Genomic DNA, 8,597 nt, shown 5'->3' on the forward strand with positions numbered 1-8,597 from the left:
AACAGTTATGACTTGGGAAGAGTTCAGAAACTTATTTAATGAGAAGTATTACAGTGTGGCAGTTCGAGCTGCGAAGGTTGACGAGTTCATCAACCTGACTCAGAACTGATTGACAGTGACAGAGTATGCTTTGAGGTTTGACAGATTGGCGAAGTTTGCGCCAGATCTAGTGCCGACTGATGCGGCAAGAAGAGACAGGTTTGTGCGGGGGTTGAACGTTATGATCGCTCGCGATGTGAATATTACTTTGGATCCAGAGACTACTACTTATGCTCAGGTAGTGGACAAGGTCCTTACAGCTGAGAGGGCCAAAGATCAGATATGGAGGGAGAGCGCTGTTAGGCGCGATGCCAGGAGGACAGTGCCACCTTTTGTTGGATTTAGTCGGGGTGGTGGCTCTAGTGAGTAGAAGAGGAAGGCCCCGGATTCCTTTGTTCCTCCCAAATTAGATAGGAGGGCACGAGGTGCTTAAACTGGCAGTCAGGGTGGAAGTGACAATTGGAGGAGTTTCCCAGTGTGTCCGCGGTGCAGACGTTGACACCAGGGTCAGTGCAGGATCAGGGCCTACTTTGTTTGTGGGAGTGCCAATCATTTGAAGAGGGATTGCCCTCAAGTCAAGAAAGAGGAGCTGAAGTAGAGTGACAGTCTTGTTCCTGCCAAGGTATTTACTTTGACACAGACTGAGGCGGAGGCTAGCCCCTCAGTTGTGACAGGTCAGATCTTTAGTGCTGGTTCTTTGTATACTGCATTGTTTGATTCAGGGGCTACCCATTCATTTGTATCTGCTAGAGTGATAGACCAGCTTTGTAGACCTAGCAGTGTGTATGCTAGGAGATTTCAAACTTAGTTGCCAACAGGAGAACTGGTAGTCTCTAGGAAATGGATTAGAGCATTGCCAGTAGAGATAGATGGTAGGGAATTGTCTGTTGATTTGATTGAGTTAGAGATGGACGATTTTGATGTGATTCTAGGGATGGATTGGTTATCAAAGTATGGGGCAACGATTGACTGCAAGCGCAGAATGGTGACTTTTGAACCGGAAGGGGAGGTACCCTTTGTGTTTGTGGGGACAGCTAGTAGACTGCGAGTACCAATGATTTCAGCATTGAAGGCTAGAGACTTGATGCAGGAAGGTTGCATGGGATTTCTAGCGAGTGTTGTGGATACATCTAGGGTGGTGTCTGTAACGACCCAAATCCGCTATTAAGGCTTGAGGGCCTTGATTAGCGTGCCAGGAGGGCATGATGGGATTTATGTGTGATTTTAATGATTTAAATGCATGGTTATGATTTAAAGCATGTTATATGACCATTTGTTTATCTGAGATGCATGACTATGTATGTTAGTATGCATGTAGGCCCGGATCGTGTTAGAAGGGCATAACTGCATTGATATGTGATGATTGTTGAGACCACAGTGGTATGTGGGCGTATCAGTGATTTGTGACTCGAGGCGATCCCAGTGAGAAGGCTAGCGAAAAGTCTTAGCGGGAATTTATACCCGGCTCGGGGCGAGCCTGGGGGTGTGAACAGGAATTCAGAGAAATAGATTGAGATTTATTTTGATGATGGGGGATAATTATTTGGTGATTTATCAGGTATTGGGAAGCAACGGGAAAATATTAGAGACACTTGAGGATTATCGGGAATTGGGTAAATGACTAAAATGGCCCTACTTGGGTAAAAGGGTTTAGAATTAATAGGGAGGGCATTTTGGTCAATTGGCTTTTGAAGATAGAATAAATGAGGCTTTATACACTTAGTGGATTTTGTAGAGTAGAGAAAAGGGGCTGAAAAAGAAAGGAAAAACGGAAAGAAAGAAAAGAGAGAAAACTGATGGGTTTTCTAAGGGATCGGTTTGGGGGTTCTAGCACCTCTTCTCTTCATTTTTCTTGAGGTCAAGCTCAGTGGGGAGCTAGGATAGGCTGAGCATCAAGAATCTTAAGGTTACACTTGAAGACTTGGCAAGGATTAGCAAGAACATCTGAAACTTGAGGTAAGTTCTTGAGGATTTCAGTTTTAGGGCTTTACTGGTTTTGGGCTGTGTTTTTGAGCTAAATGGATGGGACTTTTGGGGAAAAGCAGGTCAAGTGTTGATGATGATCAAGCTAAGGAGGCCTAGGGTTGAATCAAGGTCGAAATTGCATTAATGGTATGATTTCTAAGGCTCTATCTTTGTGGTTTACATGAATTTCTGGTTTAGGGTTGTTCATGGTAGATTTTGAGTTGTTGGGTTGCTTGAGCTTGGGATTGAGTTCTTGGGATGCTTGGGATGAGTGTGAGGAGTGTATAAGTTTGTTTTTGGGCTTGGGAAAGACTTGGACAAGTTTGGAGTTGAAATGAGAGAAGAAAATCGCAAGATGCGATTTTTGGTTTTGGCTGCCTGCAACTAGCGCTGCACCGCTAGTCTTTGGGCGCTGTAGCGCTAGGCCTTCTTTCTGGGGAGGTGCTGATTCTGCTTGTAGCGCTATAGCGCTCTCTTTTGAGCGCTGTAGCGCTACCCTGCGCCCAGAATGGGGTTTTTGGGCTATTTGTGAGGGATTTTGACCTAGGGTTCGGGGTTCGACTCCGCCACCTTGTTTTGTGGATCTAGGACTTCCCGGGGGGCTCGGGATTGGTCCCGAGGCTAGGTTTTTGGACTTGGGGTTCGGTGTTGACTTTGACCTATGTTTGTGCCTAGGTGTGCGCTAAGGCTCGAGTGGGATCGTGCTCAAGGAGTCAGGTGATTTTAACTATCGAATTGTCAGGTAAGAAAACTATAACACCCGTAGGATGGGGCGTGGGCCCATAGTGTGATTGCAGGGCACGGCCCTATATTGCATATTGCATGATGAGATGATTGCCGGGCGTGGCCCTATACTGCATTACATGTTAGGGTGCAGATTTAATTGAATTAGCATTTGTTTGAATGTTGCTTGATTTATGCTACGTGTGATTATGATGAAATGAACGGCAAGGGCCGAGTGCGGCGTAGGCCGGGTACGGCCGTGGGGCCGAAAGTAACACACAGCACATGGGATGCTTATATTCAGGGTGGGACCCAAGGGATACATGAGTTATCCTCGCGGTGAGAACCGAAACCCCAGGCTTTGGTAAGGCCTCGGGGGCGGCACGGCCGTACTTGTTTATTATGATGGTTTTCCTATTCATCAGTGAATTATGCCAGTGATATTATTATTTGCATATGTTATGTTCTGCATGAGTTTTCTTGCTGGGCTTCGGCTCACGAGTGCTCTGTGTTGCAGGTAAGGGCAATGGCTGAGTCAACCAACCATGAGTACGGAGAGCGTGAAGCGACGCGTACATGTTTGGCCTGCCCGACTGCTTTTGTTGGGGGTTTATTTGAAAATGGCTGTAATAATCTATGATTTTATGATTTATCAACTGTAAACTTATTTCAAGATGTAAATAGTTTTCAAACCTTATTTTGGGATCCCAAATGTTTAATACTAGCAGTTTTAAATCAAACGACGCATTTTCTAAGATTACAGCCTTAAATTTTAATTAGTCACACTTTTGTCTCAAAACCTCGGTTAGCGAGTTCATTGCACACTGTTTTGTCTTAAAAATCACTTAGTAACGGCTCTAAGGAAGTAGGGCGTTACAACTTGGTATCAGAGCGAGCCAAGGTTTATTGGTTCTGGAGATCGACCGAACATGTACGCTCGCTGTCAGTGACAAGCTCGACTCAGGGTTGGTTGGTATGATTAATTGACATGTCTGAATATATGTTTAGATGCCCTGTTTGCTTGCTTATTTTATATGGAGCATGAGGAATGAGATGACATATGCATGAGATGCTGTTGGGCTGGGCCCTTGATTATTGCATGTTGAGATTGATGCATGCTGAATAATACTATTATGCATATGGATGAATATTAGCATAATGGTTCGCATATTGAGTGTATGTGGTTAATTTTCTGGATTAAATTCATATGTTATATCTGTATATTGGCTTGTATGAAGCATGATGAGCATGGATATACTTAGTGGTGATAAATCTGGTAGCTAAATGTATATCATTGTGGATTTGAACTAGTATATGCTTGTGTGTGCATTATACCTGTGGATATTTGGACCTAGTGGTGGTTTGGTTCAGAGTAGGAACCACAGAGTTCAGGAGTTGGTCAGTTTTGACAGATGAACTCGAGTTGTTGGTTCCTAGAAGGGTTTGGGGACCTGATATTGTGTTGAAAAGGGGGTTTCTAGATGTAAGTTGGAGTTGAGATCTCCAGTTATCCCTGAAAGTAGCAAGAGAGAGTCACTAGTGTGTGAGTAAGCTGCGGAGTTTGTTAGTTGAGATGGGATAGAAGAACAACGGATTTTCTCTGGGGAATAGCTGATTTAGATGTTTCGACAGTGAGGTTACCAGTGTTGGTTTACTGTGAGGTCTGGACAGATAAGGGTACTGTATAAAAGGCTTAAAGGGTATTATCCTCGGGTGTTGAGGAGAGTACAGGCTGACAAGGAAATTATCAATAGACGGGCAGAGTTAATTCCACCCTTGGTTAAGAGGATGAGAGATCCCGATTAGAGGGCTGCGTTAAATGTTGAAGCAGAGAGATGCCTGGATTTGGTACTCGGGATGAGGTACTGACTCAATGGGTTGGGAAGAACCTAGATGATGATTGATATCTGATGATTTGAACCGTGGAGACGGGTGGACTTATAAGTTTGGCTTGGACTGTTGAGGGTAACAACAGTGTAAATCAATGGGTTTGGTGAATTGGATAATTCATTTGGGAATTTATACTGACGGATGTATCCGGAATTGGATGGCGACCCATTTAAGGATATGAGATCTGGAATAGTCTAGGGAATTTGGGCTGCCCTGATATAAGGAATTATCGTAGGTATGTTGATGGCGGAGAGGGCCATGATGTCGAGGAACCGATGGTTGATGATTAGAGCATGAGTGCTAGAGCCACAAGGGCAGTGCTTCCTTTGATGGAATTAGTAAAGATAGATTCGGGACAATCAAGTTAAAAGGACCCCGGATGGGGTTGTGGCTTCTGGAATTGCCAAGAAAGGGGAGAGGTCTGGTTGAAAGGATGGTACTTTTATTTGATAGAACGCAGCAAGGTTGGATTCACGATTGTTGAGGTAGAAGGACCCCAGACAGTGCTTGGGCACCTAATTTGAGATTTGAAAGAAGCTTGATTGCTAAGGTGGTTGTCGAGCTGGCGACAGGAACCAGGGAGGTTAGTTAGTATGCGCTTGGGGGAGAGGATGCCACCTGAGAGGAGGTCAGGTGAGGACTTTTACATAGAATGACTTGATATGTTGGGATGGATTTCCCATGGTGAGGGAACGGAGAACCAGAGTGCAGCGATACATTCAAAGTTCGAGGCTGAGTCCTCAAGGGTGAGTATTTAACTGACGAGTTATGCTTTGGTCATGTAGCGAACTGGAAGGATTCGATGTTGAGAATGCTCTGAGAGGGTGATGGACATAGAGAGGTTGCCTCAATGGTGCCATTCGAGAGGCTGAGGACAGTGATACTTATTGAGAAGGAATTAGAAACTCTGGCAGATGGATTGTTGAGGATATCATCCGGAGTACGTAAAGGAGACAGAGCTGATCAGTGGGAAAATTACGTGGGTATGTAAAGAAAGATTTAGGTGATACTTCAAGGTCAGACTACAGATAGGATTGGTATAAGGAATGTTGTAAAAGACAGTTTTGGCCGACAGAAAGTCTATTGAAGCGATCGAAGGAATCTGAGCCTGGTGTAGCCAGTGTGCTATACTGCGGGGATTGTTGGCATCATCGAGTTAGAACAAAAGTTTAATGTTGGATACAAGATGGGACGATGTCCCCAAGAGTTGATCTACGACCTGGTTATTACCAGTTGGAAACCAAGGATAAAGACTTTTCGTGAATTGATTAGGTTGCACCGGGTAGGGTGTGAGGAATTGGTAACAAGGATTCTGGAACGGTTCAATCTGCAGCAGCACAGGTAAGTTCTTTAGGCGGAGAATGCGTGAACGGTATGGGCAAGTTCCCTTCAAGCTCACGAGCAGTGCATGTGGATTACTCCCAGACGGAAATGGTGAGCAACTGATAATTATGCTGAAGACGTTAGTACCCAGAAGGCAGAGTCTCAGGTAAGGTTCTACGGAGTGTTAGTTGGGTGTCGTCAGGAGTTCTCAGATTAGAGCTACGAGAAGAAAGGACAGGTAAGAGAAGAATTGATCTGAAGCCGCAAAGAAGCTAATGAAGAACGTCTAAAGAATTGAAGGCATAACGAGGCTGGTAAGCGTGTCATCTATTGCACAAGCATCTCCGGGGACAACTACATCAGAGATGAGGAGAACAGTAAAACTTGAGGTTAGACGGACTGAGTGGTGTCAAATCAGAAAGAAATTCAGAAGACAAGGTAAGAATTGATTAATATCTGGTAATGCTGGAATGTGTGTGTGTTATGGTTAAGTTAAGAGTGGTGGCATAAAGGACTTGATCTATGATGAGGTACTGGAGTGTTGGGTATTAGTAAGAGGGTTAACGTTGAGACCCAGATGCGGTGAAAAGTAACAGACGGACGACCAGTGTTTGAAATCCTTGATTGAGCGAGGGGAGTTATAGTTGGAGGCGGAACTCCTAACTGAGAGGTGTGCGTCAGTCAAGGAATATCGCCTTAGATTGTAATGGAGGACACAAGGCAACGACTGAGATCTGCGTAACGTTAGCAGGTATGATTAGCTGGTGAGTGTCACTGAGCTATGGAATCCGAAGTGACGGCTTTGGTTGAAGTAGGGAATGACCCTGCTAAGGTGGTACAAGTTGGGATACCAGGAATGGATGAAGGATCCAATTAGATTTGGTTTATGAACGAGAATTCTGAATGGATATCATTCCACCTCCTAGGGTACGTCGTACCGGGAGGGTCGAGCGGGTGACGGAATCTAGTGTTTTCCTTTGGACCCTGAGGGGTTAGGTGATGTGGTAGTGTATCACGGGAATAGACCACTTTGGACCTTGAGTAAAGTGATTGGACATGAAAAGTTTTAACTCGGTGGTTTGAGTTAATGTAGTTGGTTCAGGTGAACTGGTAGCAGGGTAAAACGTCGATGATACGGAATTGAGACCCAAGAGTATTTTAAATTTTGGAATGGGTCTAGAGAACGAAAAAGAACAGAGTGGGAACCTGGAATTATCAGTTGATTGCAAGTGGAATGGCAGCCTGAAAGTTATCGGATATCTAAAGAATTGAGCGCTGAGTAGGCGAATACTTGAGGTATTAAGGGAAGTGTAATCCCTGGTAAGTTAATCGTGGTGACAGTTGCTGGTGTCTTGTTGATGTAACGCGACATAGGGCTTGGTAAGAGGTGAAGGATAGTGAATACTGCGGTTTGGCTTTAGTTCAGAGAGAAAGCCAAAGAGGTCGTTGAAACTTCTTAAGGCAGGAGTGTCTGCTTATTTGAAAGATTAAAGAGCTGGTAAATTGCTAATTTATGAGGAAATAAAGTTCCGGAAGGAAAGAGTTGCGTCTCTGCGTAATAACAGACGAGGATCTATAAGGTGTTCAGAGAGGGAAGGGAGAGTTCTGACTCTTGATTCACCTTAGCATTCCGAAGTTGTACCAAGGGTTAGGCCAGCGGGGCCTACAAGTTAGTCCCACCTAGTAAAGGTGACGACGTTTGAGTATCTATGGAATCAGGATTAAGACAATGAATTGGTCATTGTAACCTAGGCAGACCCTGGACTTCGGCAGGGTTGCGGTGTAACGAGAGGCTATCGAGAGTATGGCTATTAGACAAGATCTTGTGGGGCAAGATTGTTACTCTTGTAAGAGTGTAGTTGGAAAGTAAAGTAAAGGCGGTGGACCATGGAAGTTATGGTCAGAGTTGCGGGTTTATTGACTGATGTGTTTGGATAAATTTTGAGGACGAAATTTTTATGAGGAGGGGATAGTTGTAACGACCCAAATCCGCTATTAAGGCTTGAGGGCCTTGATTAGCGTGCCAGGAGGGCATGATGGGATTTATGTGTGATTTTAATGATTTAAATGCATGGTTATGATTTAAAGCATGTTATATGACCATTTGTTTATCTGAGATGCATGACTATGTATGTTAGTATGCATGTAGGCCCGGATCGTGTTAGAAGGGCATAACTGCATTGATATGTGATGATTGTTGAGACCACAGTGGTATGTGGGCGTATCAGTGATTTGTGACTCGAGGCGATCCCAGTGAGAAGGCTAGCGAAAAGTCTTAGCGGGAATTTATACCCGGCTCGGGGCGAGCCTGGGGGTGTGAACAGGAATTCAGAGAAATAGATTGAGATTTATTTTGATGATGGGGGATAATTATTTGGTGATTTATCAGGTATTGGGAAGCAACGGGAAAATATTAGAGACACTTGAGGATTATCGGGAATTGGGTAAATGACTAAAATGGCCCTACTTGGGTAAAAGGGTTTAGAATTAATAGGGAGGGCATTTTGGTCAATTGGCTTTTGAAGATAGAATAAATGAGGCTTTATACACTTAGTGGATTTTGTAGAGTAGAGAAAAGGGGCTGAAAAAGAAAGGAAAAACGGAAAGAAAGAAAAGAGAGAAAACTGATGGGTTTTCTAAGGGATCGGTTTGGGGGT

This window comes from Humulus lupulus, chromosome X, assembly GCF_963169125.1.
Source record: "Humulus lupulus chromosome X, drHumLupu1.1, whole genome shotgun sequence".
NCBI classification, from domain to species: Eukaryota; Viridiplantae; Streptophyta; class Magnoliopsida; order Rosales; family Cannabaceae; genus Humulus; species Humulus lupulus.